Raw genomic sequence first — 24,291 nt, 5'->3', positions numbered from 1 at the left:
GAATTTGAATTTGAATTTGATCTAATGTGTGTCCATTTCGTACATCAGTTTCACCCAAATTATCTTCACGTATGCCAAACTATTTGTTGACTATTTGTTAAACTATTTGCTGTAATGCAGTATTACTATTAGTGTTCGAGGGGGAAATGATTTTCTGGGGGCCAGGACATATTTACTTTGGCCTTTAGCTGCATTATACCCTCAAAGAGAAAATCTAATATTTTGGGTGTGCTTTCTTTATATTTGCTTTAAACCATGGTCTGCTTGAATACTCTATTCTGATTGTTTGAAAGGTGTTCAGGTAGTTCCAGTCTGATTAATCACCATTCTAAATGTGTGTTGGAATTGGGTACTGACTTGTGGAATTATACTGGAACTGAATACACACCAATCCAATGTCCTTCATGAGGCCTTGCAATAGAAACAGCTTTCCTGTAGGGGGTGATATTTTGCTGTCTTTGCTCTCCTCTGTAATAGGGTGAAAACTTGTGATGTTGGTTGGGAGTTATGCAATCCTTACATCCAATTGAGAGATAAAGGCCCCACTCATTATAATGTACGTATAAATAGAAATAAATCTTTTTCAGATTATAGAAAATTGTGTCTCAGTGGAGCCAGAGGATTACTCTGTTTTCAAATCCAAATGTTAATACACAAGACGTTACTCCAGATAGGATTTAATGACTTCCTGTATGTCTAGTGTGGACCACCAATTGATATGTGCATTATATAATTATGTATTTGGCACAATTAATGTCTTTATGGATTATCTTCACATATCTAATTTATATAATTGCTAATATTTCTGTACAATCCCCGTATTATTTCTAATCTTTATTACTAGTTTACAAAACACCTACCTGGATAACTGCTATGCTTTCATTACTAGTTAATCAAAACGAGCTTCAAAGATACAGTATTCTAGCAGCAATACAGTTAAAGTATTGTGGACAGTCATTGTAAAAGTAAAGGTTGAATGTTTCAGATGTCACAGTCTTAATATGAATTTCAAGGAAGCTGAAAAAAGGGAACTGTGGAAATTATGTACTTATGATCATCTGCATTATGACGCTTGACTCATAAGATTAGCAAAAGTGGTGATTTTGCAAATTTTCCCAAAGCCTATTTTAATTATCACATGAGCTGATTTCATGTATTGGGCAAAATAGTGGATTCTACCAGGAATGTGTCAGTAAAACCACATGAGTCTCAAAAAATACAGCAACAACGATAATATCAAAACTTATGGAAATTCCATAGTTATTTTTTTGCTACAACTGTCTTACAAAAAGCAATTTACACAGTTTCAAGATCCTTCAGTAGTATTTAGTGAATTAACTGTGGTATTTTGACAGAATCTAATTGTCTAATAAAAACATATATTAAGGATGAGACGTTAAACCGAGGTCCTGACTCTCTGTGGTCATTAAAAATCCCATGGCACTTCTCGTAAAGAGTAGGGGTGTAACCTTCATGAGGGTCAAAATTCCTCTACTGGCCCTTGTCTATCATGGCCTCCTAATAATCCCCATACACTTGATTGGCTCAATGACTCTCTCTCCTCTCCACCTGTAGCTGGTGTGTGGTGAGCGCACTGGTGCCGTTGTGCTGTGGCTGCCGTCGCATCATCCAAGTGGATGCTGAACACTGGTGGTGGTTGAGGAGAGACCCCCCCACATGATTGTAAAGCGCTTTGGGTGTACAGCAATACACAATAAAGCGCTATATAAATGCATCATTCATTCATATATACATACAGAGAAGGAAGACAATGTTTTATGGTTTACAGTAAATGTGTAGAATTGATGATGATTATTATGATTATTATTATACACGGTTCAGAACAGTCATGCAAATAGTAATCACTCTCTATTCTATTTCTAATTTATCTACGTATAGCTCTGGGAGGGAGGGGGGTCACTTTTATCACTTTCTCTGGTTTTACTATTTATAAGTATGTGTAAAATTTATTTTTTTCTTTTATTCTATTAATACTGACAACACTTACCACCAAAATTCCAAATAAACATTGTCATTTAGAGTATTTGTTTGCAGAAAATGACAGCTGGTCAAAATAGCAAATGTGATGTAGCATTTTCAGACCTCAAGAAAACAAGTTCATATTAGTTCATTAAACAACACAATACTAATGTTTTAACTTAGGAAGGCTTCAGAAATCAATATTTGGTGGAATAACCCTGATTGTTGGGTGACTTTATGCCACTCCTGTCACAAAAATTCAAGCAGTTCGGCTTTGTTTGATGACTTGTGATCATCCATCTTCCCCTCACATTCCAGAGATTTTCAATGGGGTTCAGGTCTGGAGATTGGGCTGGCCATGACAGGGTCCACTATACACAAATGGATTGAGCTGGCTGTGTGGCATGGAGCATTGTCCTGCTAGGAAATAAAAAAGAAACAGCCCTCAGAGTTCGGGAACATTGTCAGATCAGAAGGAAGCAAGTTTTATTCCAGGACAACATTGTACTTGGCTTGATTCTTGCACCCTTCACAAAGACGAATGTGCCTGATTCCAGCCCTTGCTGAAGCACCTCCAGATCATCACAGATCCTCCATCAAATTTTACAGTGTGTGCGAGACACTATGGCTTGTAGGCCTCTTCAGGTCTCCTCCTAACCATTAGATGAAAATAGGAATCATCAGAGTCTACAGCCCAATCTTTAGGATCTTTTGCATTTTAAGGATGGAACCAACCTGACACTCACTGTATCCCTCTGCCAGTACACTCTTAAAAAATAAAGGTGCTTCACGATGCCATAGAACAGGGGTCACCAAGTTCGGTCCTGGAGGGCCGGTGTCCCTGCAGAGTTTAGTTCCAACCCTAATCAAACACACCTGAAGCAGCTAATCAAGGTCTTACTAGGTATACTTCAAACTTCCAGGCAGGTGTGTTGAGGCAAATTGGAGCTAAACTCTGCAGGACTCCGGCCCTCCAGGATCAAGTTTGATAACCCTGCCATAGAAGAACATTTTTGTCTAAATAGTTCCATAAAGAACCTTTAATATCTGAAGAACCTTTCTGTTTCACAAAAGGTTCTTTGTGGCGAAAGAAGGTTCTCCAGATTATAAAATGGTAAGAACGAAATGGTTCTTCTAGGGCATTGCTGTGAATAACATTTTGAAGCACATTTATTTTTAAGAGTGTAAATCCAGAATTGAACCCTTCTTTTCCTCTCTGAAAACATTTCTTTTCAACTCTTTTGGCATGGTCTATAGTTATTATTTCATGCATTTTTATTAATTAAATTCTAATTACTTTTGAGGTACTACTAGCACTGTTATGCCATCCAGATGGTCCTATTGCAAGAGTATAGTGATGGTTTGTATCCTTTTTCTCATTAAATATGCTTTGGTTGAGGTGATTTACCTAATCTGTACTTCATTAAGCAGAATGAGGTGTGCCTGTGTTGGAATTCAGTGGAGTGGAATGGCTCCCATGTAGAGATGCTGGTTTAAGAAAAAGTTTGAGTGGTCGCTTAATTTTTTCCAGAGCTGTACTTGTTTTATTTTTCTTTATTTAAAAAAAAAGACCCTTTAACACTAACACACTCCATTCTATTTGTATTCTTCTACTCTATTCTATACTTTCTTTTTATTTATTAAAACACAAACAAACAAAAAACTGTAACACCCTGTCTATATATATATATATATATATATATAACTTGATAGAGTCTATTCTATTTCCATTCTATCTACTTTTTATTCTTTCTATTCATTATAAAAAAAATCTGTGAAACAAGACCTTTTCCATTTTTCTATTCAAACACTGAAGCATTACTATGTGTATTATTTTGGTGGATGAAGCCACAATTTGGTCAAAGTCATTATTGCACATTTAATACACTTGTCACTACCCCTTTTTAATTCTTGGTTTATGCTGCCTGTAATAAAGGATTAGAAATAGAGAAAATCTGCCATGGCCGCATGCTGAAGCATAATAGCACACTGAAATCACACCCCCACATCGTGACACAGAAACAAAATTACCGGAGGGCCTATTCAGCCCACCACCCACATCAGCTGTTCTCAGTCGTGATACTGCAGATGCACTTGTGCCCACTCGCAGATATTACTATGCAGAAAAAAAATCCTTCCTCCCAGACCATAATCCTCTTAGAGAGTTTAATGCTCCCTGCTCTCGCTGCCTCGTAAAGTGAGCTTCATTGAAATGGGGCAGAAAACTGCACTGGGTATTGAGGACAATTGTGGCTACTGTCATAGCTGCACAAATCAGATGTCTCGTACGAGAGGAGCGGCGCACAAAGAGCAGACAGCAGGCCTCCTCTGACCCAAATTGCTAAATTAGACTTCAATGAGTAACCCTTAATCTCACCCGACTAAATTGAAATCATTCTGACAGCCCCCTTGTCAGAAATGAATGCAGAAAGAAAGAGGAGGCCATTCCTCCTTTTTGCCTTTTATGAACTGTTCATATTGTGTTTTATGTAACACTTTACCCCCCCCCCCCATTCCCCTGTTCTTCAAACATGCACTTACACAAATATATCAAGGTGATTGCATAAAATAGCACTGACCAATGAAGAACAGAAATTATAATCATGCACTATCATATGCTGCTCTCCAGGCCTATTATACTGTTTGTGATTTCAGTAAGACAAATCTTGAATAAGTTTGCTTCGGAAATCACAATCTTGAAGGCTGCTTAAGAAATACAAACAAATGTGATGTGTTATGGGATTCTCTATCTTTAAGCAGGCCAAGGCTTCTGGAGGAAATGTGTGTTTCATTTGTGTTATAGGCCTACAAGTTATTCACTTCAGCCAGATGTTGGATATTTAAGAAGCGGAAATTAGAAAATGGTAGTTCTGGAATAAATATTTTTTTGGTAGTTTGGAATCAATAGCCCCTTTTGCACCGCTTTAGTTCCAGAACTAAAAGTACAGTAGCTACTAAGTACTGGGACGATTTTGCGCGAAGAATTTCCCAGTACCATTTAAAGGGTTGCATTCGCACCGACAGTGCACTGTAAAAAAAAAATGTGTAAAATTTACGGTAAAAAACCGGCAGCTGTGGTTGCCAGAATTCTACCGTAAAAAAATACGGTAGCAACGTTTTAGGTTTTACGGTTTTAATTTAAATTTACAGTTAAATACCGTAATTTCTTTAACTGATATAATCTTAATATACCAACCTATTAAAGTACTGAAATCTGTTTTGTTCTTTTGAAATACACTGATACCCACTAAACGCAGGTGATGATGAGAAAGTCACATAATGAGTCAAAGCCCATTACAAGCAACTTTTAAACAATAGAATACATAGAAGGTGCACAGTGTCATTCACACAAGCACTAAACACCATCATGGTGAGACTCATTAAACTGAAATATGCTATAAACATTAATTTAACAACATTAGATGTAACATACAACCCTAATAAACATAGCCGATAAGAAAAAACTAAGAAGAAACATAGTTATTTCAAAGAAAAAACGTCAAATTCAAACAGAATTTGAAATGGAACGCAGGGAATTCTGGGAACGTCAGTTTACGGTTTTTCCCTGTAAATTTTACAGGAACTTTCCGTTAACCATGTAACAGGTTTTTACTGTAGCATTTTCACAGTTTTTTACTGTTAAAATCACGATCATTTCTTACAGTGTGGGTACTAAGAAGTGACGTAAGCCGGTCGACAGCGACGTCATTTGTGCACGGCGTTCAACGACGAAAACAAAGAACAAATACTGACTCACTTATTTTTTGACTGTAATGTCGTAAACAAGTTTTGGATTGATTTGGCAGATTTTATATTTAATTTAATGAATTTTAATTATTCCTTTACTTTAAAGGATGTTGTATTATGAAAATAAAAGCAATAAGGATCTAGAATTTATTGTTAACCTTTTTATTTTATTAGCAAAATTTCACATACATAAACAAAAAAATCTTAATTCATCTCCTATGTTACATTTGTTTTGTTCTGACTTTGACTTTGAAAAAGACTGTTAAAAACAAAAAGCCTGTGAAATGTTTAAAATGCTATACACTCTTCAATCCCCCTGGTATTTTGTAATATCCTTATTTGTTAAAATTGAATATGAGCTATGCTTTTATTTATTTACTTTGTCTTTTGTCTTGTTCGTTTATATTTTGGTGTTATTATCTGTATGTTACCGTTTCCTGCAATAACAAAAAGGGGGGAAAAAAAGAAAGAAAACACGTTAAAAACAGGAGGATGGAGGACGCTGTGATCGGAGCTGTGTTTTTATTATGTCTCGCGGGTTTCACAATAATGAACATGGAATTTTTACACAGCGTTTTAAATCATGGCGGGTGAGGGCATTTTCGTACGCGTTTAGCCAATCAGCGTACACTTATGTCACAATAGTTCCTATTGAACTGTTTTAGACCCTACTCTGAAGTAGGAGCTAATTTAGTTCCTCCAAACGCAATTCCCGGAACTAAAACAGTTCCTAGTTCCCGCGGTGCGAACACGCCAAAATGTGGGTAGTTCCACAATTAGTTCAGGTAGCCTATTATGAAAAGGTTCCTGCGGTGCGAAAGGGCCTATTAGTCCAAAAAAGAAATAGAATTACATTATCTGACTCTGAATCTCTTTGTCAGGAATATGTTCCTGTTTTGTCGTGTTTTCCCCCATGTGCTCCCCGTGACCCAGTTTCTCCCTCTCGTTTGTTTAGTCATTTGGTTCAGGTGTGTCCCGTTAATTACCTTAGTTTAGTTCAGTATTTAAATTGTTGTCTATTCCTTGATTCCTTTGTCCTTCGTCCGTATTATGTGCTACGTGTGTGTTCCTGCCAAGCCCTGTGTTACCACTTGCTCCTCACAGCACCGTGACACTCTTAAGAGTAATTACTGATAAAATACAATAAAGACTGAATATCAGACTGCTTATTTTGTCTCCCCAGATAAAAATGTTTGCTAACACTTTATTTTACACTGTCCTTGTTACTGCATGTACTAAAATCATAACAATAAATTAATAAATAATTATATGTGATCAATAAATCAATAAATGTTTGCATGCGACTAATCCTAAATCAAACCCTAATCCTAACCCTATAGTAAGTACATGTTGTTAATTAATATTACTCATTGCTAAAATATAGTGTAACAATGACACCTTATTGTTGTAAAATATACTGTAAAATAAAGTGTAAGCACATGATTCTATTCAGAATTGGCTCTTTAACAAGCAACTAACACTAAACCTATCCCTCAACCTATAATAACTGAATGTTGTAAATTAATTTTACAGACTGAAATGCAAAAAAATTAAAATAAATAAATATAATTGTTTTGTTTTATATCTCATTTAGGGTCAGGTTTATCTGAAATAGATGATACCAATAAACTATGTGGAAACATTGTGAACGGCTGTACATAAAATGCAGGTAAAATATGCATTATCAAAAAAAGTAAAAAGTCTATAACAAACAGTTCTGTTTGTTGATATCTACTTAATAATTGCCTCAAACAAAACCCTGAATGTCTTACAGATATTTGATGCAACTAGCCTGATAAACTTTGGCAAATCCCGTGATTATGTCATCCATGCTATATCAGCTCTATACATTGCAAACACAACTTTGTTACCAGGTGGACTGATGAAGAACCCTGTGTCCGCTCACTCCCAAAAGTTACATAAAGCCAGCCGATCAGATCAAGAATGTACTTTCAAAATAAAAAAGTCAATAAACTATATTAAAATGTTTACATTTGTTTGAAAGTCTAAATATTTATTAATCCTTCTTTTATAAATGGTTTGATTTAGTTAACCCCTAAATGTTAATTAGGGGTTACATGCACTAACATGTAGTTAAAGCAACGTTCATGCATGAATACTTATCACTCCAGTCTTAGTTAAGGATAGCTATTTATTGGTTCATGATTGGCTCATATCTAATCATAGGAGTTCATGTTAAAGTAAGTATTAACTCAGTTATTAGATGATTATTCATGTACCATTATAGTAAAGTGTTACCCCTTTGTCTATACAGTGTATGTGGACATACACAGATCATGCACTTGAGCAAAATAAGCAAGCTAACATATAGTACAATTTATATATTCATTCCATATGTATATAAATTACCAGCCACTTTATTAGGTATGTCTCTTCAACTGCTCAATGACGCAAATATCTAACCAAATAACAACTAAATGCATTTAGGTAGGGGAGAAAAAGCAGAGCATCAGAATGGTGAAAAAAGGTGATTTGGTTGGCATGGTTGTTGTTGCCAGAGGGGTTGGTCTGAGCATTTCAGAAACTGATCTACTGGGATTTTCACACACAACCATCTCTAGGATCTACAGATCCAAAAAAAAAAAAAAAAAATCCAGTGAGCCACAGTTCTTTTTGATGCCAGAGGTCGGGGAGAATAACCAGACTGGTTCAGGGGTGTCAACCCATCACCCTGTTATACCTTTGTGGATTATTAAAGCCTTCTTGTTAATGAAGTCTGACTCTTCATCTCCGTGTCTGTTCCTTCGGCACAGTCATGAGACAAAAGACCTGACGTATCTGTCGTGTTTTACCCCCGTTTATTTTCCCGTTTTGTCAGTTTTTTTGTTTTCTCTCTATGGATCACTTTGCTACCATCAATCTGCTCTGCCTGGAGCTGGGGAACCGCTCCCTCAGGGAGCATTTGGAAGAATTCCTGGGTCTCACCCATCTGACCACCTTCCTGGATGACTGCTGCTTATGCATGTTCCTGCATGTCGGACTGAACACCGCTACACATGTGTAGTTTTCCAGTTTTCCCTCTAGGGAGCTTTGCAGAGTAGTGGGGGCTGGTTTCATGCGGTTGATCTATGACCGTCGGACCAGCTGATGATAACACCAGCCCCACTCCAGACCCAGAGCCCAGCCAAGCATCACCCCGCTGCATGGAGAATCTGCCAGAGCTCACCGCAGATGCCAGCCAGTGTCTGCCACGTCCGATGAACCATTGTCAGTAGGAGCGACAGAGCTGAGGATCGCCCAGGAGCCAGAGCCTTACATGACATCTGACCAGGTGTGTAAGCCGGCAACGAAATCCACCATGGAGGATTCTGTCCACTGAGGCCACCCCCGCTGAGGGTGAACTGAGGCAGGACTCTGTTATCCCCAGTTATCTGTTATCCCCAGTCTTCCGTCATCATCTGAAATGTATGCCTGTCCTGTTATGGCCGTAGAGGCTGTTCATGAATTCCCTGTCTGTCCTGAACTGTCAGCCGGTCTTGGAATACCTGCACCAGCGCCGCTGCTGGCCAAATGGGTGCCCTAAGCAGAATTGTATTGTTGTGCTCCCTCCCTCAAATATTATGGAAGTTAAAAAAAAACTACTATAGGGGTCAAAATAGAACTTTCATAAAATATAAAGGAATAAATTATTAAATTGTATTATTTACAAATTACAATTGTAGCTCTAGACAGTTACCTATGACTGATTTTATTAATACAGTTGTTTGATTGATTTCATAGTCTGAAGCATTCAGAAATCACGCAAAAGAAAATTTAAGCAGTTTTACTGCAATAAAACTATTGTTAATTTTTGTAATGGTTGTGATGTCCACATGTTTTTGTTTAAGAAATTATAGAGGCTGTGTCATCTATCACAAAAAGGTTACCAAAAATTAAAGATTAAGTGAATATTTGAACATAAATTGTTTATTTTGTATTACATTATGTATTTAACAGTGTTATTCAATGAAACCATATGATTATTGACCATATATGATTATTAATCTTTATTGCCTCATTGTTTTATATAAAGCATTTCATTTTAAAATCTGCTGTTTGCTTAGGTCTGTTTTTATAATCACAAAAAAAATATTATCTTAATACTTTGTGAACTATTATTTGAAGTAAAAAAAAAAAACATGGTTAATTTGTGGTTACCATGGCAACAAGAACCATGATTTTTGGTTTTATTCGTAGTAAAACCATGGCTAATTTTCGTAAGGGAACATGTAATCTCAGAGAGAATATTAGATGCATTGGTGGTGGAGAAGTATTAGACATTAAAACATGTTAAGATCAACAGCCAAAAAAGCTGCACAGGATTATGAATGTAACTGAAAGTGATACACAGGCTTCATCTTTTTTTCTTTTTATTTTCTCAGCGCTGGATTGCTGATGTCTTTTCATGGGCATAGCTGTCCATCGATTATGATAATTTTCCTTCAGCTGCAAACATGAGCGGGCACGGATGCCTACTGCAAATGCCATATGTTTATATTTTTATTTATGTATATGTACATGTTATATAGGGGTGGAACGGTTCAACTTTTTCATGGTTCGGTTTGTAACACGGTTTTAGAGTCACGGTTTCTGTACGTTTCAGTATATTTAGGGGAAAAACTATGCTGTCAAAAATAAGAATAATCTAACTACAAGGAACAGCACAAATAAATACAATTGAGTAAAGATACAAATAAAATAAACAGTGATTTTCAGTTTTTTTTTTTAGGTAGGTCTATAGCAGGGTTCCTCAAATCTTTCCCTGGAGGTCCAATCTGCTGCAGAGTTTAGCTCCAACCCTGATCAAACTCACCTACCTGTGATTTTCTAATGATCTTGGAGACTCTGATTAGCATGCTCAGGTGCGTTTAGGTTAGAGCCAGGGCTGGACTGGGACAAAAAATCGGCCCTGGCATTTTGGCCCAGACCGGCCCACTACATACGATCAAAATACTACCCATCTTTGCACGCTCTTGATTATGTATACCAGCTCCTATTCCATAAAAGCACTGAAGCCATATAATAATAGGTAGGAAACAGTGAGAGTTGACATTAAAAACTTCTAGAAAGTGTAATTTATTAATATAATAAAACTATAATTCACACTGATGAATCCTAAAACTATAGGCCTATATAGTTATGACATCCTGTGTATGTGTCTGTGTGTTTGAGGGAGAAAGGGAAGGGACATGACAAATTGTTGATCAGATGATCACTGTTTCCCATAATATAGCATTAAATAAACTGTTAACTTACTTAGTCAAATTTGTTAACTCCTTGGATGTGTGTGTGTGTGTGTGTGTGTTATATATGTATATATATATGTATATATATGTGTATATATATGTATATATATATGTATATATATATATATATGTATGTATGTATATATATATATATATATATATATATATATATATATATATGTATATATATATATATATATGTATATATATATATATATATATATATATATGTATATATATATATATATATATATATATGTATATGTATATATATATATGTATATGTGTATATATATATATATAAATATTCATACAGCTTTAGTAGCAACATTGTGTTCAGTTTGAACTCTTTCTTCCATTTTGTATTTTTGGGTAAGAATAAGAAGCACTTCATCCGGTACTTAGTGTCTTTCATTCCAATATAAGAAAACATTTCTGGAATCTGCATCTGAAATAGCATTAAGATGTATTTATTCACACAGTTTAATGTATCTCAGAGGGGACATGGATGCATTTAAACTGCAGTTACAGATGCATACATAGGCCTAATGTTGTTTTTTTTTTACATAAAACATTGAATACTGATATTTGAAATGATTTAAAACATGAAAAAAATAGTCAATTTGAAATTAAAACCGCTAGTAGGTGACAGCAAAGACTTTGGTGACAGAAAGTGACCATGAATGAGTGAGTCATTGAGATTCAACCGATTCATTCAAACGGCTGATTCATTCAGGAACACCCCCATGTCATCCAAGATGTCCATGTCTTTCTTTCTTCAGTCGAAAAGAAATTAAGGTTTTTGATGAAAACATTTCTCCATAAAATGGACTTCATTGGGACCCAAACGGTTCAAGGTCCAAATGACAGTTTCAGTGCAGCTTCAAAGGGCTTTAAACGATACCAGACGATGAATAAGGGTCTTATCTAGCGAAACGATCGGTCATTTAAAAAATAAATAAAAAAATTTAAGTTTTATAAGCACAAATGCTCGCCTTGCTCTATACTGTGATGCGCGTTCGTGACGTCACGTAATACGCAATGACGTTGAAAAGGTCTCGGTTGACTTAGGCGGAAGTACCGAGTCAGTAGGCTTTTTAATGTTAAAACACCCAGGATACGCACAAATGGGCATTTTAAACGATAAACTGACACAAAGACATTTGAATATGTGTATATGGTCCTCCTTCCGCACATTTGTAAACACTGACTCGGTACTTCCGCCTAAGTCAACCGTGACCTTTTCAACGTATATTTATCCAGGTGATATGTGCAAAATTTAGAGGTTAACTATATTATATAAATATAAAAAGCAATCCTAAACCGACTTTTTTTGACAAATACATTAAACAGCCGCAAAGACCACAGTAATTCTGAGTTTCTCAGAAACTCAGAATTCTGAGTTTCTCAGAATTACGAGATAATTAAGTCATTAATTCAGAAAAACAGAGCAAAAACTTTTTTTTTTCATTAAAAATTATCTCGTAATTCTGAGATAATTAAGTCGTTAATTCAGAAAAACAGAGCAAAAACTTTTTTTCATGAAAAATTATCTTGTAATTCTGAGATAATTAAGTCATTAATTCAGAAAAACAGAGTAGATTTTTTTTCCTCAAGTGAATGCAATACGCTTCCGTACAGGTCAGTATGTTGTTGACTTAAATAGTAATAAAGAGGAATGTGCAAAAGAATGTGCAGTTGTACAAAAAGTTGTACAGGGTATTTAAATAGGAGCATTGATATGGTGATATTTACATGGAGTCAAGTGATGTTATGACACAGAGTTAGAGTTTAGGAGCCTGATGGCCTGGGGGAAGAAGCTCCTTCTAAGTCTCTCAGTTTTTGCCATCAGGCTACGGAAGCGCTTACCAGATGGAAGCAAAGTGAATAGACGGTTACCAGGGTGATTTGAGTCCTTGATGATTTTGACAGCTCTATTTTTGCAGTGTTTGAGGTAGATGTCCTGCAGAGAGGGGAGAGCAGACCCTGAGATGCGCTCAGCTAAGCGCACAACTCTCTGTAGTGCTTTGCAGTCCTGATTGGTCCCTGAATAGAAAGTTTTCAGGATTGCTGGTGAAACCCTGAATTTCCTTAGCTGTCGCAGATGGTACAGTCTTTGCCTGGCTTTCTTAACCTGTGTTTGGATGTGTGTAGTCCAAGTCAGGTTCTCTGAGATGTTTACACCAAGGTACTTGAAGCTACTCACCCTCTCCACAGGGGTCCCACTGATCATAAGAGGAGTGTAGGGCTGCTACTGTCTCTTCCTAAAGTCTATGATCAGCTCTTTAGTTTTGCTCACATTCAGAGAGAGACAGTTGTCCTGGCACCATGATGTGAGTCTCTCTACCTCATCCAAGTATGCGGTCTCATCCTTGTTGGAGATGAGGCCCAGAACCACAGTATTATCAGCGAATTTGATGATAGATGTGGAGCTGTGAGAGGACACGCAGTCATGCGTGTAGAGAGAGTAGAGCAGGGGACTCAGGACACAGCCCTGTGGGGCTCCTGGAGTTTGAGGTGAACTGGCCAACTTTCACCACTTGAGGTCTGCCGGTGAGGAAGTCTTGAATCCAGTCACAGAGTGAGGAGTTTAGGCCAAGGTCTGTGAGTTTAGATGCCAGCTTGATGGGGACCATAGTATTGAAAGCTGAGCTATAGTCAATGAATAGCAGCCTTACATAATTCCCATTGTTGCTGTCCAAGTGTGTGAGGGAAGAGTGAAGGACATGAGAGATGACATCGTCAGTGGATCTGTTTGGGCGATAGGCAAACTGAAGAGGGTCCAAAGTATTGGGTATGGAGGAGCAAATGTGGCTCTTTACAAGTCTCTCAAAAACCTTCATGACTATAGATGTGAGGGCAACTGGGCGATAGTCATTCAGGCAAGAGGGTTTATTGTTCTTTGGCACAGGGATTATGACAGATTTTTTGAATGAGGTGGGAACCACAGAGGTAGCAAGGGACTCATTAAAGATAGAAGTGAACAAACCAGCGAGCTGATCAGCGCAGGACCTCAGAACATGGCCGGTTATCCCATCAGGTCCGACTGCTTTCCTGACGTTCACTTTCTTTAGCGCCCTCCGAACCTCATCCTCCGACATGGTGATTACAGGATTATCGCTGCTCTGCCTGCTGCTTCCTGATGCGCTGGACGGCAGAGTCGCGCTGCCGCCGTTGCAATCGAAGCGGCCGTAGAAGATATTTAACTCGTCGGCCAGCAATGGATCAGCTCTCACCTCTGCGGAGGATTTGTTTCCGAAGGCACAGATGGTCCTCAGTCCCTGCCACATCCATCGAGAGTCATTGAGCTGGAAATGAGACTCAATTCTCTCTCTGTATCTGTGTTTAGCGGCTCTTACTGCACATCGGAGAGCATAGCACGATGCTTTGCACTCGCTCATATTCCCGGTAAATAAAGAAAAGAGATAAGTCATAATGATAGTTGATTAATAAATGATTATATGCATTTCGTCTGCTACATAAATTATTCTAGATAACTATTCTAGATAACTTATCTGAATTGTTTAAATGTGTAAATTGTTTAAATCAACATAAGCTTGTTTTTCACCAATCGCTCAATTTACAGCAGGGCATGCAAATTCGGTCCGTTTTTAGCCAGACAGAAACTGCTGCAAACAGGCTGAATGTAAATATAAGTCTCTGTAAATCCACTCTCTGACAGTGCTTTATATGGAAAAGCTGAATTACAGCTGATTCCTGTGAACTCCACGAACAAAGCAGTATTGCGATTAAGAACACTTCCTTTAGGTATTACATGGAGCGAATATGAAAACAAAATGCCATCAAATAGTTTCTAAAGACAGTCAGAACCTTCAGAGGTACATTCATATAATTCATTCATATATTCATTTGTATAATTCGCTCAGCACTCTTTTAAAACCTCCCAGCTTTTCCGCCATGTTTTCACTCAAAACCAAACTACTCTGCTGCTGTGCGCACGTGAGACTGTTACTGAAAACTGCGCTTTATGCTGGACAGTATTTATTTATTGTGAGTTGTTCAAATCGCAGTAATCTAATACAGTTTTAATGATAATTAAAATATGAAACTGTAATACTAACCGTGGGGAATTGTATCATGATTTATCGTTAAACCTGTAATCGTTACATCCCTATTGCAGATGGGTTGTCAGATTTAAGTTGAACCGTGGTCCTAGCGTGTCCCGAACCGTGTGTGGAGAACCGTACGGTTAGATTTTTTTCCACGACCCGTTCCACCCCTAATGTTAATATTAATACAGAACAAAAGTTATTTTTTTTAGCAACTGCGATAGTGCCCCCCTGGGAGTTGGTGCCCTACGCAAACGGCGTACTCTGTGTATAGGGAGTGGAGGGACTGTCCTGCACAACCATGGAGGACTGCAATGAACTGTCTGTCCCGTCACAACCATGGAGGTCGTTCACCTGTCAGAGGTGCTTCATTTAATGGGAGTTGCCATATTGTGTGTCTGGGCCACACACACCACCACTGTCTGTCTGTCTGTTTCGTCATGACCTTGGAGGTTGTGCCCAAACTGTCTGTCTGCCCTGAACTGTCTGTCATCCCTGTCACTGAGGTCATTCCCCTGTCTGCCGAGCTCCCGGTGTTGGGAGTTGCAATTTGGTGTGTGGGTGGCATATCCCTTCCTGGAGGAAAGTGTCTGTCACGAGCTCCCTCCCAGCCTCCTGCTCCCACCTCCTCTTCTGTGTCCTCCGTCATTTTTTGTCCCACTGCATAATGCCAGTTTCTCAGCTCATCCTCAGCTCTCTATCTGTGGAGTGGATTCGCTTCGTGCCTGTCAGTCTCCAGCTCCATTGAGGTCTGAGGATCCCCGGTCTTCGCCTCCAACCTATGAGACCCGGACTCTGCCTTGGCCTGTCGATCCATCGCCTCCACCATGGCTCACAGCTCCCTCGTCTCCACCAGCTCCGCTAAGCTCCCTCATTCCTCTGGCTCCGCCTTGGTCAGTCATCAACCATCCGCCGCCTTGGGACTCCACTCCTCCGGCTTCACCTTGTCACTCCATCCCTCTGGCTCTGTCAAGCTCCTCCCTCCCTCCGGTTCCACCTTGGTCCCCTGTCGCTCTGGCTCTACTGCGTCCTTTCGGATACCTGCCTGCACCTCGGTCGCCTGAGCCATCTGCTCTGCCTCGGCCCTCCGGATCCTCTGCATCACCCTGACTTGAAAACATTTGGTGACGCATTTGGCTACAGTTGGTGTGTCCTGGGCAGGCTCTGGTAGTGAAACAGGAAGTAGTTACTCTTGTGAGCAAGGGACCACAGAACATGTTCCTCCTCTCAAGACGGTAAGCAGGTTCTACATCCTGTACGTAATCGTTCCATGGAATAATGGGGGGTTGCGGCCAATTCTAGGTCTGTGCAGACTGAATCGTTCTGTCAAAATGTTCACATTCAAAATGCTGACGTTGAAACAAGTCGATTCAGATCCGAGGACTGGTTTGTTACCATAGAGGACGCATGCATCCATGCATTGATCCTTCCACAACACACAAAGTGCCTGTGGTTTGCTTTTGGGGGCAAAGCATTTCAATATTCTGGTTTTTCCTTTCAACCTAGCACTGTCACCTCGCACTTTCACCAGTGTATGGATGCAATTCTGGCACCTCCGTGACTCCAGGGCATCCATGTATTGAATTACATCAATGATTGGTTGATACTGTATTAGTTGATATTATGCAATTCGGCATCAAGAGGTCATTCTCGCTCACATGAAAGAGCTTGGGTTAAGGGTGGAACGCCAAGAAGAGTGTGCTTTCTCCAGTATAGAGAAAGACTATTCTTGGTGTTGTATGGGTTTCAACACCAACAGAAGCATGTCTGTCTCCTACTAGTATTATTTGATTCACATAGCCATAACAGTGTAAAAGCTAGGCCAGTCACTCGCTGTAAAACAGTTGCAGAGGGGAAACCCATTTTGCATGATCAAAATCACACAGCAATGCCTTCGTGCCTTAGTCATGTGAAAGAAGCCTTGGATTCTGTCCCAAGGCCTTGTGTTGGGAGCTCTATGTCATCATGTACTCTTTAGACGGATGCACCCCTTATGGGCTGGGAAGAGCTTATGAGCAGATATCCTGATGAGACAGGGGCTGAGGCCCCCTTCTCACATCCAGCTCCTCTCGGACTGGATACCATGGTACAGACAGAGTTGAGGCTGCATCTGTACACCTTTTCCCTGATTGCCGTGCTCCCAGGAGTTCTGGACAGAGTCTGCCGGGACGGGGTCCGTCAATTTCTAGTAGCCCAGTGGCTGGCCCGAGATTGGCTCTCTGGCCCAGTGTCCCTCCTTCGGATGCAATTTTAAGCTTCCTGGTCTCTACATCACACACACTGCCTTTGAAATCTGACCATTCCATAGGACCAATTTCATACATGCTTCAGGACATGGTCACACAGACCCTCGGGGAACCATGGTTACATACCTAACCTAGAGACGTTTTGTACATTTTTGGGAAACAGTTGTGACTAGCTAGTTATTTTCTCCAACAATGCATTAAACTATCGTGGTCAAGTAGCAGTTGCCATTGGTCGGGAATTACACCCCTGGTTACGAAGTTCAAACAAATAGAACGATGTTTTAATAGCAAAGCAGGAATCAACCTATGAATTGCTTACGTACTGTTGTCAAATCAAGCTGGGATAGGAGAAAGTACTTTACCATGCAAAAAAAATTACGATCAGCTTCAAGCAGAGCAGTTCCAAATAATCAGTTTGGGGGTTAATAGAACAGAGTCACACCATTTTAGAAAAGCAAATGGAACAGGCGAGTGCACACTCAGTATATCAGATAGGACAGTCAGCATTTCACACACTGATGTCATAACACATTTCACAGGGCTGCCAGGAGTAAATGTATGTTCCAAATAGTTGACTTTATGTAATCTGCTGATGTAAACGTGTGATACGTAGCAGATGTCCGTTGGCAAAGCCAAAATGCTGAGTAAAATGGAGCAAAAATGCACATTTGTTTAACAAATAGCTATCAAACAAGTTATTGTTGTGGACAAGGACACTTGTGAGACTCAGCACAGTGGCCTCATTATTAAGACAACAATATTTGTCTGTGTTGTATTGTGCTGCAGTTTACAAAGCCCATTCAGTGATATGTAAATTCTGTTACTGTCCTTGCAAACTATTACCAGTGTGAGACGGATAACTTCTACAAACAGCCTTTTTTGAGCACTGTATGCTAAATATTTATAGTTCTTTGGACTCCTTTTTTAACTTGAAATGTCAACTTAAAATGTCAACTCTATAAGGCTTTTGCACTGTAGTTTAAGTCTTGTGTTATAAACGTCTATTTTGTATATCGGAATAAACTGACAAGTTTTGAATCAACAGTTTTGTTTTTCATGGGATGAAGTGGTCTAAAGACACTCTCACTTCCCTCTCTCTCTCTGCCACTGGTTAAATAAATATTACGGTTATGTATACAAGCATTTTTAAAATGCAGGACATTTGGTAACAGAGTAGGCCGTACTTAACCTCAACACAGACCGGTTGTATACACAGCAATCCGAGAGACAGATAAATCCTCCGCCTGCATTAACTTCAGATGGAATTAGTTCAAGAACATTTTGTGAACTGGGAGCAAGCCAAGCTTCAGCCCAACAGTCCTATGTTGCAATTAATAGTCAAAGCTCCAGTCTTAAAAAATGGAAATGCTGGCTGCTTGTACTAAAAGACAAGAATAAACATATCAATCAGAGACAATTTGTTCCATGAGAGTTTTGAAAGGAAAACACATTGCAATGTTATCATCAGGAATAGCAGTGTGTAGAATAGTCTGAGGTCGATGTGTTTTTAGTTGGCTGGAAAAACACAGAAAACATTCCAGGTGCATATGGGGAAGAGCTTCCAGCACTCATCCCAGCTATTCATCTAATGTTTGCTCTTGAACTGGGAGTTGGCAGACTTCCCATCTCATTATATGGTTTGCATTTAACTGAACAAGAATTGTTTCAAGCGATCAGTGGCCTGATCAAATATATATATATACAGTCATGGCCAAAAATATCGGCACCCTTGGTAAATATGATCAAAGAAGGCTGTATAAATTAATCTGCATTGTTAAACCTTTTGATCTTTTATTTTAAAAAATTCACAAAAATCTAACCTTTCATTGGATAATAAGAATTTAAAATGAGGGGAAATATTTTTATGAAATAAATGTTTTTCTCAAATATACGTTGGACACAATTATTGGCACCCCTAGACATTCTTATGAGTAAAATATCTCTGAAGTATATTCCCATTCATATTCACAATTTTGAGCACTCCAGGGTGATTATGAACATGAAATTATCCAGCCATGGCTTCCTGTTTCACAGAAATATAAATAGGAGAGAAAACAAAGCCCGAATTCTCTTAATCATCAACACAATGAGAAAAACAAAAGAATATTTTTCTGATGTGCAGCAAAAGATAATTGAGCTTTACAAATTAGTGAAGTGACTTTAAGAAAAGAGCTAGAGCAGTGAAAATTCCCATTTCCACCATCAGGGCAATTTCCAATCAACATAAAATGTTATGAAACTGCCTGGAAGAGGACGTGTGTCTATATCGTCTTAATGTACGGTGAGAAGGAGCGTTTGAGTGGCTAAAGACTCTCCAAGGACCACAGCTGGAGAATTGCAGAAAATAGTTGAGTCTCGGCGTCAGAAAACCTAAAAAAAAAATGTCAAACAGTACCTACATCACCACATGTTGTTTGGGAGGGTTTCAAGAAAAATTCTCCTAGCTTATCCAAAAACAAAGTCTAGCATATTCAGTTATTAGACACGACTGGAACTTCAAATGGGACTGGCTTCTATGGTCAGATGAAACAAAAAAAATTGATTTTTAGCAGCAAACACTCAAGATGGGTTTGGTGAACACAGGGATAAAAAGTACCCCATGTGCACAATGAAATATACTGTTGTATTTTTGATGTTGTGGGCCTATATTTCTGCTGGAGGTCCTGGACATCTTGTTTTGACACATGACATCATGGATTCTATCAAATACCAACAGATAAAAAAATCAATAAGTGACTGAATCTGTTAGAAATCTTATAATGGGCCATGTTTGGATCTTCCAGCCGTACAATAATCCAAACACAAACCTCAAAAAAAACACAAAAATGGGTAATTGAGCACAAAACCAAGCTTCTGCTTTGGCCATTCCAGTCCTCTGACCTGAACCCCGTAGAAAACGAGTGGGGTGAACCGAAGAGAAGAAGCGCCAACATAGAGCTATGAATCTGAAGGATCTGGAGAGATTGTGGATGAAGGAATGGTCTCTGATCTCTTGCCAGGTTTTCTCTAACCTCATCGGGCATTATAGGAGAAAATTTAGAGCTGTTAAACTGGCAAATGGAGGTTTCAAAAAGTATTGAATAAAAGGGTGCCGTTAAGTGTGGCCAATGTGTATTAGAGAAAAACATTTATTTCATAATGATATTTCCACCCATTTTAAATTCTTATTATCCAATGAAAGGTTAGATTTTTGTGAATTTTTAAAATAAAAGATCAAAAGGATTAACAATGCAGATTAATTTTCACAGCCTTCTTTGATCATGTTTACCAAGGGTGCCGATATTTTTGGCCATGACTATATACAGTGCCCTACATAAGTATTGGAACAGTAAAGACAAAATTGCTCTGTTGGCTGTGGAGTCAAGACATTTACAAATATGATTAAAAGATGAATATGAGACAAAACTACAGAATGTCACATTTTATTATTAGCCGTTTCAACACATACATGTTTTACCAAATAAAAAGAACAGCACTTTTAGAGTTCATCCCACTCCTTGATGTGAGCATAAGTATATGGGACAGTTTACATTTACATTTACATTTAGTCATTTGGCAGACGCTTTTATCCAAAGTGACTTACAATTGGGGAATACAAAAAGCGATCCATCTTGAAGAGGCAATCAGACAGAGGAAGTGCTCGTAACACCAAGTCTCAGTCATTGTTCAAATAAGTACAAGCTAGTAAGTGGAGAGAAAGATAGAGGGAAAGAGGTTTTTTTTTTTTTTTGAGTTTAGGATGAAGTCAAGTACTGCCGAAAGAGATGAGTTTTCAGTTGTTGCTTGAAGATTGCCAGGGATCCGGCATTCTGGATAGGGGTGGGAAGATTATTCCACCAGCCAGGAATGGTGAACGAGAATGTTCTGGAGAGTGATTTTGAGCCTCTCTGTGATGGTACCACAAGGCCTCGCTCACTAGCAGATCTCAGACTTCTGGAGGGGATGTAGGTTCGTAATAGTGAGTGGAAGTAGGAGGGTGCTGAGCCTGTGGTAGTTCTGTACGCAGGCATCAGTGTCTTGAACTTGATGCGAGCTGCCACTGGTAGCCAGTGCAAGGAGATGAAGAGAGGTGTAACATGCGCTCTTTTGGGCTCGTTGAAGATCAGTCGTGCCGCTGCATTCTGAATCATTTGTAGAGGTTTGATTGTGTTTGATGGCAGACCAGCCAGAAGAGCATTGCAGTAGTCCAGTCTAGAAACGACAAGGGCCTGGACAAGAAGTTGTGAAGCATGCTCTGTCAGAAAGGGCCTGATCTTTCTGATGTTGTGTAGTGCAAACCTGCAGGATCGAGCAGTCTTTGCAATGTGCTCTTTGAAGGTCAGCTGGTCATCAAAGATTACACCAAGTTTTCTGACCGAAGTTGATGGGGTAATCATTGATGAGCATAAGACAGTTGAACATAAGACAGATATAAAAGATTAAAAGCTATTATTTAGTTGCAGATCCCTTGCGCACAATCACAGCAGTGAGCCTGTGACCCATAAACATCCCCAGACTCTTGGTCTCATCCTTTGAAATGCTTTTCCCAACCTTTAATGCAGCCAATTCCAATTGTTGCTTGTTTTGGGGAGTATCTGCCTTTACCCTCCTCTTCAGCTGGTGAAATTAATGTTCAATCGGATTTAAATCTGGAGATTGAAAAAGACTTTACATTTCTTTGCCCTTATAAATTCCTTGACTGAACTGGCAGGGTGTTTTGGTCATTGTCCTGATGCAATATGAAGCACTTCCCAATTAATCTGGTGGCATTTTCTTGAATATTGGTAGGCAAGATGGTTTTGTACCCTTCCAAATTCATTCTGCTACTGTCATCATATATTAAGTCATCAGTAAAGTTGAGAGGCCTGTTCCAGAGGCAGCCATGCATGCCCATGCCATGACACCACCTCCACCATGCTTTACAGATGAGGCTGTATGCTTGGGATCATTTGCAGTTCCTTTTTTTCTCCACATTTTTGCTTTCCCATCACTTAGATAAAGGTTCATCTTTGTCTCATCGGTCCATAAACACAGTTCCAAAACTCTTCTGGCTCACTTTTGTGCTTTTTTGCAAACTCTAATCTTGCCTTTCTATTTTTGGTGCTGGTCAGAGGTTTGCATCTTGCTGTGTTGCATCTGTAACTCTGTGTCAAAGTCTCCTGAGGACAGTAGATTGTCAGAGCATCACCCCAGCTTTCTGGAAGTTATTGGTGATTTTACAGACACGTCTTTTAGGGTTCATTTTCACAGCTTTTATGATTTGTCTGTTATCAGCTACTGTTGTTTTCTCAGCCGATCAGGTAATTGTTGGTTGCTGGTGTCGCTGGTGGTTTCCAAACTCTTTATTTCTCCATGCCCTTTGTTTTTGCTAGAGCTCTAATTGACTTCCTCTTTTCTTTTAGCATCCAAATTGCTTGGTTTTCTCTCAAAGTCAGCTCCCTCATCTTCATCCTGGTTTGTGTGTGTCATCATCGAATGCAAGATTCAGAATACAGAAGTAATGGATATAACTGATACGACACATTCCCTGCTTTTAATATCTGAAGAATTAATGCAACAGGACACAGCTGATCACTTAGAAAGACCTGTGAGGAAACTGTCCCAATACTTATGCTCACATCAGATAGAGGGATGAAACTCTAAAAGTCCTGAACTTCTTGGCTGGTAAAACATCTATTTGTTCAATCACCCAATAATAAAATGTGGCATTCTGTAGTTTTGTCTCATATTTATCTTTTAATAACATTTGTAAATGTCTTGACTCCACAGCCAACAGAGCAATTTTGACTTTACTGTTCTAATACTTTTGGAGGGCACTGCATGTATATATATATATATATATATATATATATATATATATATATATATATATATATATATATATATATATAAAAATTTTGAAGAAGAAGAAGAAGAAGAAGAAGAAGAAGATGTGAGTGATACTTGCTAATATAACTTGTTACCATGATGGATGGTGGATGATTGGAGTTTGTTTTTGTTTATTTTTTTTTTGCATTGCTGGGTTGTTGCAAACTAGATTATAATTGCCAAAATCCAAAGAACCTGCCCCCAGATCCCAGCGTGATCTTTGTGGTTGTAAGTATTCATATGCAAAGTGTGGTTCTAGTAAACGAACATTTTGCATATTGACAGTATGTAAAACAGAAGCATTTTACATAATATTAGCAAGTGATCACTTCGAATAGCACTGCCTCTTCTCTCCTAAAAAGGCACAGATTTTGATTATTTGTGGTATTATTAATGTCTGAAATGCAATGCTTTTGAAAAAAAAAGTAATAGTAATAGTGATGCTTTCCCTAGCAAACACTATAAAATAATCAGTTGGATCAATATTTAATATTGAATTTAGTGTTTGATATGAAGGTCTTTACAACAAATTGGAAAATAATTCACAAAGATTTAGTTTATAATGACAGTTGTTTAATCTACATTCAGCTTTTGCTCTTAGGAGATTTTAAAATGTTTCTAAAAATAAAGACTTGTGATAACATACATGCAAAAAAACATGCCTCTATATGACAGGCAGTTTTTATATAGCACCATGCACTCAAAACACTTACTAAGGAACACTTTGATATTGGTTTCCAATAAAAATAAATGAGTCATAATAATGCCATGTAATACATATTGATGTGTGTTTATTAGTTAAAAATCTAATGTGGCATGTGAATCTGGAATTGCACAACTGCAGTTACACGTTTTATAACAGCCTCTTGCCTTTTGATTGATAGGATGGGTGTTGCTTAACAATGTGACACCTGTCACATGGAGAACATATTTCACTGTGTGTCCTTTGTAACTGCACAAACAGTTTAAGCGACATCATCTGAAGAGTAACGTCAGTTTGTTCTCTCTACCAGTTACTAATACAAACATTTGGAATTTACCTTTGGGGCAAATGGCATTTGACCAAATTCTTTCTTCTCTCATACTTTCCTGGCTTCTAGTTTGTTCTCTTTATAGTCTTTTAGGAAATTTAGGAAAACACCTTTTAATTTCAAT

At 38.5% G+C, this 24,291-nt stretch overlaps 1 long non-coding RNA gene across 2 annotated transcripts in view; it reads right to left on the bottom strand.

The window, feature by feature from the left end:
• Positions 1-24,291, bottom strand: part of LOC306870868 — a 1,223,475-nt gene that overhangs the window by 706,397 nt on the left and 492,787 nt on the right. The gene's annotated exons all lie outside the window — the stretch shown is intronic.

The sequence above is a fragment of the Barbus barbus genome, assembly GCF_936440315.1.
Source record: "Barbus barbus genome assembly, chromosome: 6".
NCBI classification, from domain to species: Eukaryota; Metazoa; Chordata; class Actinopteri; order Cypriniformes; family Cyprinidae; genus Barbus; species Barbus barbus.
Note: the sequence above shows the minus strand (reverse complement) of the source record. Positions and strands in the feature narration are given on the sequence as shown.